Genomic DNA, 8,133 nt, shown 5'->3' on the forward strand with positions numbered 1-8,133 from the left:
TTTCAGGAGATGAGAAATGGATGCCTGTCCAAGAGTCTCAGGGAGGAAGCCCTGTGCCAGGGAGTCATGTAACATCCCCATCAATAATGGAACAAGCTGGCCACAAGCTTCTTGGAGAAATCTGCCATGAATCCATCCTGTTCTGGTGCTTTCCCTGTCTGAGTTTGTCCCAATGCTATTCAAACATCTTCCAACCTAACGGTGCTTCCAGCCCTTCCCACAGTTTGTTCCCCACCTTGGCCCTCCACAAAATCTCCCATTCCCAACTGCCCTCTGACGGCACCGATCTGTAAAACCTCAAATAAAAGGCTCAAAATGCCCCATTCACCTTAGCTGGAGCAGAAACCAGCCTATCCTCCGAATCTCTAACATGAGTGATCTCCGCTGTCTTAGTTGGTGGGCCAAGAGACGTCTGACCTTGTACCCAGACTCACACCACCCCTCTCAAACCCCTCCGCTGGCGCATTTGCAGCTCTTTCTTGCATGCCAAGAGCTCTGGGCATTGGGTCACTCGCATCTCTACGGTCCACTCCCAAGATCTCAGCAACTAACTTCTGGCGCTCCTTCCTAGCCTCCCTGTCCGTGTGCGCCTTATACAATATGATCTCTCCCCAATCACTGACTTCAACACCTAGCACAGAGTAGAGGGCGAGACTATCCGATTCTCATTGAACTCCACATATTCCCTTCTGGCTCTCCCGAATCCCATATCTGAAAATAGCCCCAACACCCAACCTCCATCCTGCGCCCGGTCCATCTCCGACACTAGATCTACCAAATGCCTTCTTCACCCCAGAGAGAAGAGTCTACCCATGACAAAGTAATCTATCCTCGAGGACATCTTGTGTACCGGGGGAATAAACGAGAACTCCTTATCCTGCAGGGTGCATAAACCCCCACAGGTCCACACCCCCTTGTCTCCTCCATGAATGTAGAAAGCCCCTTTGCCATGACAGGAGGAGCCAACGACTTGAGCTTGGAGCAGTCCAGCTTCGGGTCAAATAGACAGTTTAAATCCCCCCCCTCCCGAATTAGTTGATGAGTGTCTAGATCCGGAATTGCGGCCAACAGCTGCATTATAAACATTACATCATCCCAAATCGGGATTTGACTTTTCCTCCAGTGTGCCTGCAACCATCGCTTTTCAGCCACCCCCCCCACCCCCCCGATGAGCCAGGACCTTCCCCACCTGGGAGCAAACTCTCTTATTGATTAAAATTGTCGAGACCCTGCTATCAAAATTTGAGTGAAAATCTTGTCTCACCCAGGCCTTCCGGAGCCTGGTCTGGTCCCACACCCGCAAGTGGGTTTCCTGTAAAAACACCACATCAGCCCCAAAACTCATTACAGGAGAAAAGTCTCGCCCTTTTCACAGGTGCCGCAAGGCCCTTCACATTCCAGGTGATTAGCCTTGTTGGGAATCTCTTTTCCACCCCCCCCACACCTTCGAGTCAGCCAGTTCCATTGTGATGAATCATCCATTCATTACAAATTCCTAGGTCCCGGGCCCACCAAAGATGTCCAAGAGCCCCACCGATAAGATGGAACAAAGAAAATCCCCATGTCACTGTTAGCAGTCCGCCCCTCCCCCCCCACCCTCCCCACTGTCCCCCACCCAATACCTCCTCCCTGCCCCCCCCGCCCCGAGCTTGCTGACTACCTGCCACCTCGGCTAACCCCTTCCCCCGACCAAAGATACAAACTGGACTCATTGGGCAGGATTCTCCGACCCTGTGGCCCCTCCGGCGATTTTCCCCGCTTGATGGGCCGAGTGCCCGCCCAGTTCAGTTGAGTCCCGCCGGCGTCGTTCTCGTATGGTCCTACCCGGCGGGACCTCGGTGTTCTGGCTGCGGGGGGGGGCCTCCACGTTGGCCTGGCCCGCAATCGGGGCCTACCGATCGGCAGGCAGGCTTATCCCGGTGGAGGCCTATGCTCCTCCGCACCAGGCCCCTGTAGGTCTCCGCCATGTTGCGTCGGGGCCGGTGCGGAGGTGGCAACCCACTCGCTTGCGCAAACTCCCGCATGTGCGAACTCACGCCGGCCGTGCTCACGCCCGTATTGGCTGCTGGAGCTGCGTGAAACGGTCCAGTGCCGTGATAGCCTCCTGTGCGGCGCAGGATCGCTGATCCTAGAGGCCAGATGATGCCGTCGTAAAACGACGGAGCGTTTTACGACAGAGTCAACACTTAGCCCCAGGATCGGAGAATTGTGCCTCACCAAAACTGGCCCAACAAGTATCAGTCCCTCCCCCAACTCCACTCTCATTCACTAGCTTACTCCTTATTACCAGTGAGGTAGACCCCACCCAGGGTCCCTGTCCAAGATAACAACAGAAAGCAAGAACATAATCCCTCTCCCTACACAAGTGGCCAAACACCAGCACCCTTACTCCCAAGTACCATATCAATCACCACTTTTACAATTCCCAATGGCCCTGGCCTCCCTCCCATCACCCTAAGAAAATCCCCCGACATCCAGAAAATCACACTATACTACCACATCTTCAACAAACCCATTCGGCCTGCTCCAGCGTGCCAAAGTAATGGGGTGGGATTCGCCGTTGCCTGGCGCCGAAATCGGGGCCGGCGCTGGTTTGACGGCGGTCAGCCATTCTCCGCCCCCACCGAAATGGCATCCTCGCGTTGCGCGCTGTGCGCCGTTGCAACGGCGTTGGCGCGTCATCGCCCGGCCCTCCCGTGATGCTCTGCCCCTGATGCGCCGAATTCCCAATGGCCCGGGGCAAGTGTGGAATCAGCCGTGAGGTAACTCGGTGTGGCGGCGGCTGACTGTGTCTAGCGCCGCCACACTCAGCCGGGATCCGTGCCGCTGGCCGCTGGCCGGGGGGGGGGGATGGCCAGTGGGTGGGCTGTGGGGTCGCGGATGGCAGGTTGGGACTGCTGCAGATAGTCAGCCTTGTGAATGCTCGGCCCGGGACCTGGCCATTCTCCAGCTGCTTTTGGCGCGGGAGCTGGGAGTTTTACCTGGTGCCGGTGCTAGCCCATCACCGGTCCCGGAATTGGTGAGGGTTTCACGCAGATTTTTTGGTGGTAAAAGATCACATCTGCTCCGCTGGCGTCAGTACTTATCCGCTGAAACGGAGATTCCAGCCCATGGTCTTTTGAGTCCACCGTGATTCTCAACCTTGCCGGATACACCATCCGGAATTGCACTCCTTTGTTGTAAAACGCCGCCTTTGTCTTGTTGAAGGCCACACACATCTTTGCCAGCTCGCTCCCGATGTCTTGGTAGATCCGCACTGTGTATCCCTCCCGGTCAATCGTGCAGTTCTTCTTGGCCTATTCCAGCACCGCTCCTTTCTCTGAAAGCGATGGAAGCAAATAATCACTACCCACCATTTGACTGTGGCTTCTGCCAGAGTGCCCAATGAGTCCTATCCAACTCTGGAGGGGTAAACACTTCATCCACCATCCCCACCCCCGCCACCAGCCAAGAGAATATCCCCGATAAGTACTCGGTTGGCCTCGAGCCTTCCAGCAAACCACCGGCCTGAGATTTAATCGCCTTGACCTGTTTTCCAAGTCCTCAACTTGTGCCTTCAGGTCCTTGTTGCTCTCTACCATGAGCAGTATCTCTTCTTCCAGCATCACGAGCTGCTCCTTATGCTGCGACAAGGCCTCTCCGACACCCTTCAACATCTTGGCTTGCTCCCTCACAGCTTCCGACATTTTACCCAGCTGCTCTCGGATCGGGCCCAATGCCTCCTCATTAGTGGCTTTAAAATACTCTTTTCCTTGTCGATCAAACGATCTTTCCCTCTGCTTCCTGAACCTCTCTAGCTCCTGCGTATCTACTGTGATGGACAAGGCCGCCTCCGCATTTTCCTTCCTTCAAATTCCCTCGCCGGACTACTATCCCGGGATTTCTTTCCAGTGGGCTTTTTCGATGAGACTTTCGACATAACTCCATCGATCAATCGTTACAGTTTGGCCAGCTGGGTTTAAACACAAAACTCCCCGAGAAATGGGCCAAAGGGATCAAAATCAAGGACCCTGGTGGGAGACACCTTTTATGGGACTTGCTCTTACATGATGCCACTGGAAGTCCAAGCTGGCGCCAAAACGGTGGAGTTTTACTCCCGGAATTCTGTGAAAAATGTTTCATAGCCCTGTAGGGGGCTAGCAGGGACCGGGAGTGAATCTCGCAGCTTTTGCTGCAGATACGGGCCCCCATACCTTCGGGTCAGATGCTTCGTATGTGCACGGCCAGTGACCGCGCCGTACTCCATGGCGGACTCGGACTGCGGAGGCAGACAAAAAAAATAAACCCCCCGATCGGCTGCGCACCCGAGCATCAAACCCCGCACATTTTATCACCAGCCATCTATAACGCCCCTCCGGGTCTCCGATTCACCCGCCCCTGACTAGGGTGGCTGTGGATCGAGTCCGCAACCCTCACGCCAGCATCCCGACCAGCAATAGGTGGTTAGTTCCACGCCGTCGGGAACTCGGCTGGTCGGGAATGGAGGATTGCTGGGTGGGCCACTGGAAATGGCCTCCGGTGACACGGCGTACTCCGCAGCGACGCCAATTTCCGGTGCCCGGAGAATCGCCGAACCGGCGCTGGGCACAATTATGTTGTGAAACTAGATTCTCCGCCCCGGCGGCGGCTATGATTTTGGCGCGAGGCTGCGGAGAATCCAGCCCAATACCCCTCATGAATGATCGACATCCCAGTTGTCCTTTAAACGTAAAAGATATTCCATTAGCAGAACACTTCACTTGCAAAATCAATGATTAACTTACTTTTATGACCCCTTAATCACAGCTTTAACAGACATACTGTCTGTATTTTTCTTAACCCAAATTTTAATAACGTTTACAAGAAATATAAAATATAACATGGACAATTTCTTACGTTCATCGCACAAGGCACAGACCAGTTGGGCCAAATTACATGTCTCTGTACTGTAACATTTTTATGACACACAAGGGACCTTGTAGTACCCAGTTGGTTACAGCCTACCAACCCCAAAAATTATCTATTTATTCATAGTCTGGATGGCATTTACCGCACAATCCAGCGCATGTTTCGTGGCGGCGGAAGATGGCCAGCCATTGGCCGGCAGTGTGATCTTCTGGTTCCACCTTTGTCATTGGGGTTCCCTGTTGAAAGCGCCCCTTGCTGCTGTGAAACCAATGATGAGGGAGCGCCCGCCATAGAACTGGACGATCTCGTTGGTGAGAACGGCCGGAAATTATCAGCCTTTCTGTTTTCTCTCACTGTCCAATCCTCAGTCCAAGCTAATGTATTATTGGCAAATACATGAGCCTGTAAGATTCCTTGTCCACTCTCTGGTCTAAATGTTCTTTACTTTATTCTTGATATCAATGGCACACGACAACTTGGCATACTGTTTCACTAAATATGAAATCTATGTTAAATCTCTGAGCATATTCACGATGACACTAGTTGCTGAGAAATCCCATGAGTTAGACTCCATCCCTAGTGGTCAATCCTTCAACAGATCTTCCTGCCTGACTTTGGAATAGCTGACCAGGCCATTCTCCTGACTGCAATAACAGTGTCCTTGAGGGCTGTTACTTTATGACCCTTCCTGATCCTGTCCTTTGGCGTGTAAGTTAATAACTTGAATCAAATTGTCCATGTGGCTTCTTGATCACACCGTTGCCATCCAGGACCACCTTGACTTGGTCCTATCCTGCCCTCAGCAGTGGTGGGGCTGGAGGGCTGCCTCTAGGTGCATGCCAATAATGGGTGTGACCTTGGGACAGGAAGAAGGGCATTCACACATTCTCGAGCGGCCACTGTCCAGTTCAGTTTCTGTAGACAAAGCCTGTTGCAAACCACCACCTCAGGGACCTGCCCCTGCGTGTGCGTCTGTTTAGTTGAAACTGTCTTTATTTTTACAAAGTTCAATGCAGCCTCTGCAATGTCTTCGGTCAAAATTCCATATTCCATTCAAATATCGGGAAATAAAATAATTATACAGAGATGGAAGGCTTTTAACCAAAGCCAAAAATTATCTGAAACTATAGTGTTCATTGCTTGTTACTGAATTTGTTTCCCCGTGGTAATTATATTTTCATTCTGGTAGCTGAGTTATAGAATTTCATAGAATTTACAGTGCAGAAGGAGGCCATTCGGCCCATCGATCTGCACCGGCTCTTGGAAAGAGCAGCCATAAGGGTAGTCATCAAACTCCTCACAGCTACCTTGACTAAGCTTCACGATTCAGGTCACAGTCAGAACCGCAAGACCCATGCATGGCGATATATTTTTCGGCAATTTCCTTTAGCAAAGACAGTAAACTCTGCACATTGAGCTTGCAGTTTTGCTCAGGAAAATATACCCCACACTTCTTTTAACTTTCAAAAGTATGGTTGTGGGAATATTCCAGCACCAACCGGGCTCTTCAATTCTCGGGGTAAGTAAGGACAATGCATTTAATTACACAACATGGCTTCAAATGCTCTATGCTTTTTCTGTTCAATTATGTATCAGAGAATACGTCCCTGCTGATGAAGTGTCACATGATGTGTAGTGACGTCAGCAGAATGTTTGCGCAGGTTTGCAGTTCCCCATCTTAGATTGTATGAGCAACACTTCTTAATCAAACGGTTCATTATGTTTAAAAGAATCCAGAGTGTGGGCACCTCTGTACCTTCTCTCTTTGCGGTTAACAAAGAAATGTAGCAAATTAGTTGACCAATGACGTACAGCCTGATGCTGCACAATTATAACACTTTTACCGATGACTAAGATTTCTGGTAGCTTAGTGGGCTATAACAAGAATTAGGTGTCCCTTTCAGTCGCTTCTCTTCACTGGTTGTAAAATGATCTGAAATAATTAGGTACTGCCGTCCTGTCGAAATTAATCAACATGGTAGCAGCGTCTGCATATTTTAATAATTCACTAAGCTCTGGACTGCATATTGAAATCTTGTTAATCAAGTTCTCCAAACATGTCTTGTATGTGTCAGCTGTGAATCTTCCTCACCTCCAAACATGAACTCAAAATGGCTGTCAATCAACGTGTTGCTACTTTTTCTGCACCAATGAGAACCACTGTTTTAGAATATTGTGGGTTCCTTAAATCACCGACACGAAGGACTCCCAACAAAGGTAGTTTATTCATGAGCTCAACCGCTATATACAACAAGTGTGCTCTGCCTGTGCTCCCGGGGATAACACCTGTGCTCCCACCATGTACATCACATTCTCGCGTGACCGCTCAGTCTGCGACAGATAATTGCAAGACACTGGCATGTCATCTTTCGCAAATAAGGGAAACCCAACATTCCCATTTATTATGTCTCGTGGTTTCCAGAAGTGTGCAATAATCCCATTTTTAGACACAAACAGTAACTTAATCGAATGTATTTCTCAGATCACACCATGTGTTGCGGAATGATACAGAGTCAATAATTCAATACCAGAGACTGCATTGCAGTAACGAGCGATACAGTACACTGGATGCTTATGCATGGATATGTGCATGAATGTGTGGTTCCAAAATCTTACCGGAATAAAATAACAATATAACATTCTTCTTTCTTTAAAAGAAAATGCCTCTTTATATAAATCCAATCATTAATTTTGTTATTTTATCAGCGTTTATCACTAAATGCTAATTAAATTAAATGGCTTGTTTTCTTTTCTCAAAACCATTATTCATGGTATTGCTTAGCTGGTAAAATGTTGTGCCTCATCACCTGGGCTGAAAAAGGATGCTGCAGTCAGTCTTTGGTTCTGGCTGTGCACCTCCTCAGGCTCTGCAATGTGATTCAGTAGCTTATGTTTCCTTCCCACCATCCATGTGCCCATCTCCCACTGGTTTTTTTCACTTTCTGTTGTGGCACTTTGCTTGGTCTCCATTAACAGCTGATTCCCCACTGTCAACATCTTGGGGGGGGTTACATGACCAGAGACTGAACTAGACTATCCATATTAATACGGTGGCTACCAGAGCAGATCAAAGGCTAGGTCACTCACCTCCTGACCCCCACAAAGCTTGTCCGCCATCTGCAAGGCACAAGTCAGAAGTGTGATGGAGTACTCTCCACTTGCCTGGATCAGTGCATCTCCAAGAACTCTCAAGAAGCTCAACACCATCCAGGACAAAGCAGCCCACTTGATTGTCATCGCATACAT

The sequence above is a fragment of the Scyliorhinus torazame genome, chromosome 16 (genome assembly GCF_047496885.1).
Source record: "Scyliorhinus torazame isolate Kashiwa2021f chromosome 16, sScyTor2.1, whole genome shotgun sequence".
In the NCBI taxonomy this organism is placed as follows: domain Eukaryota; kingdom Metazoa; phylum Chordata; class Chondrichthyes; order Carcharhiniformes; family Scyliorhinidae; genus Scyliorhinus; species Scyliorhinus torazame.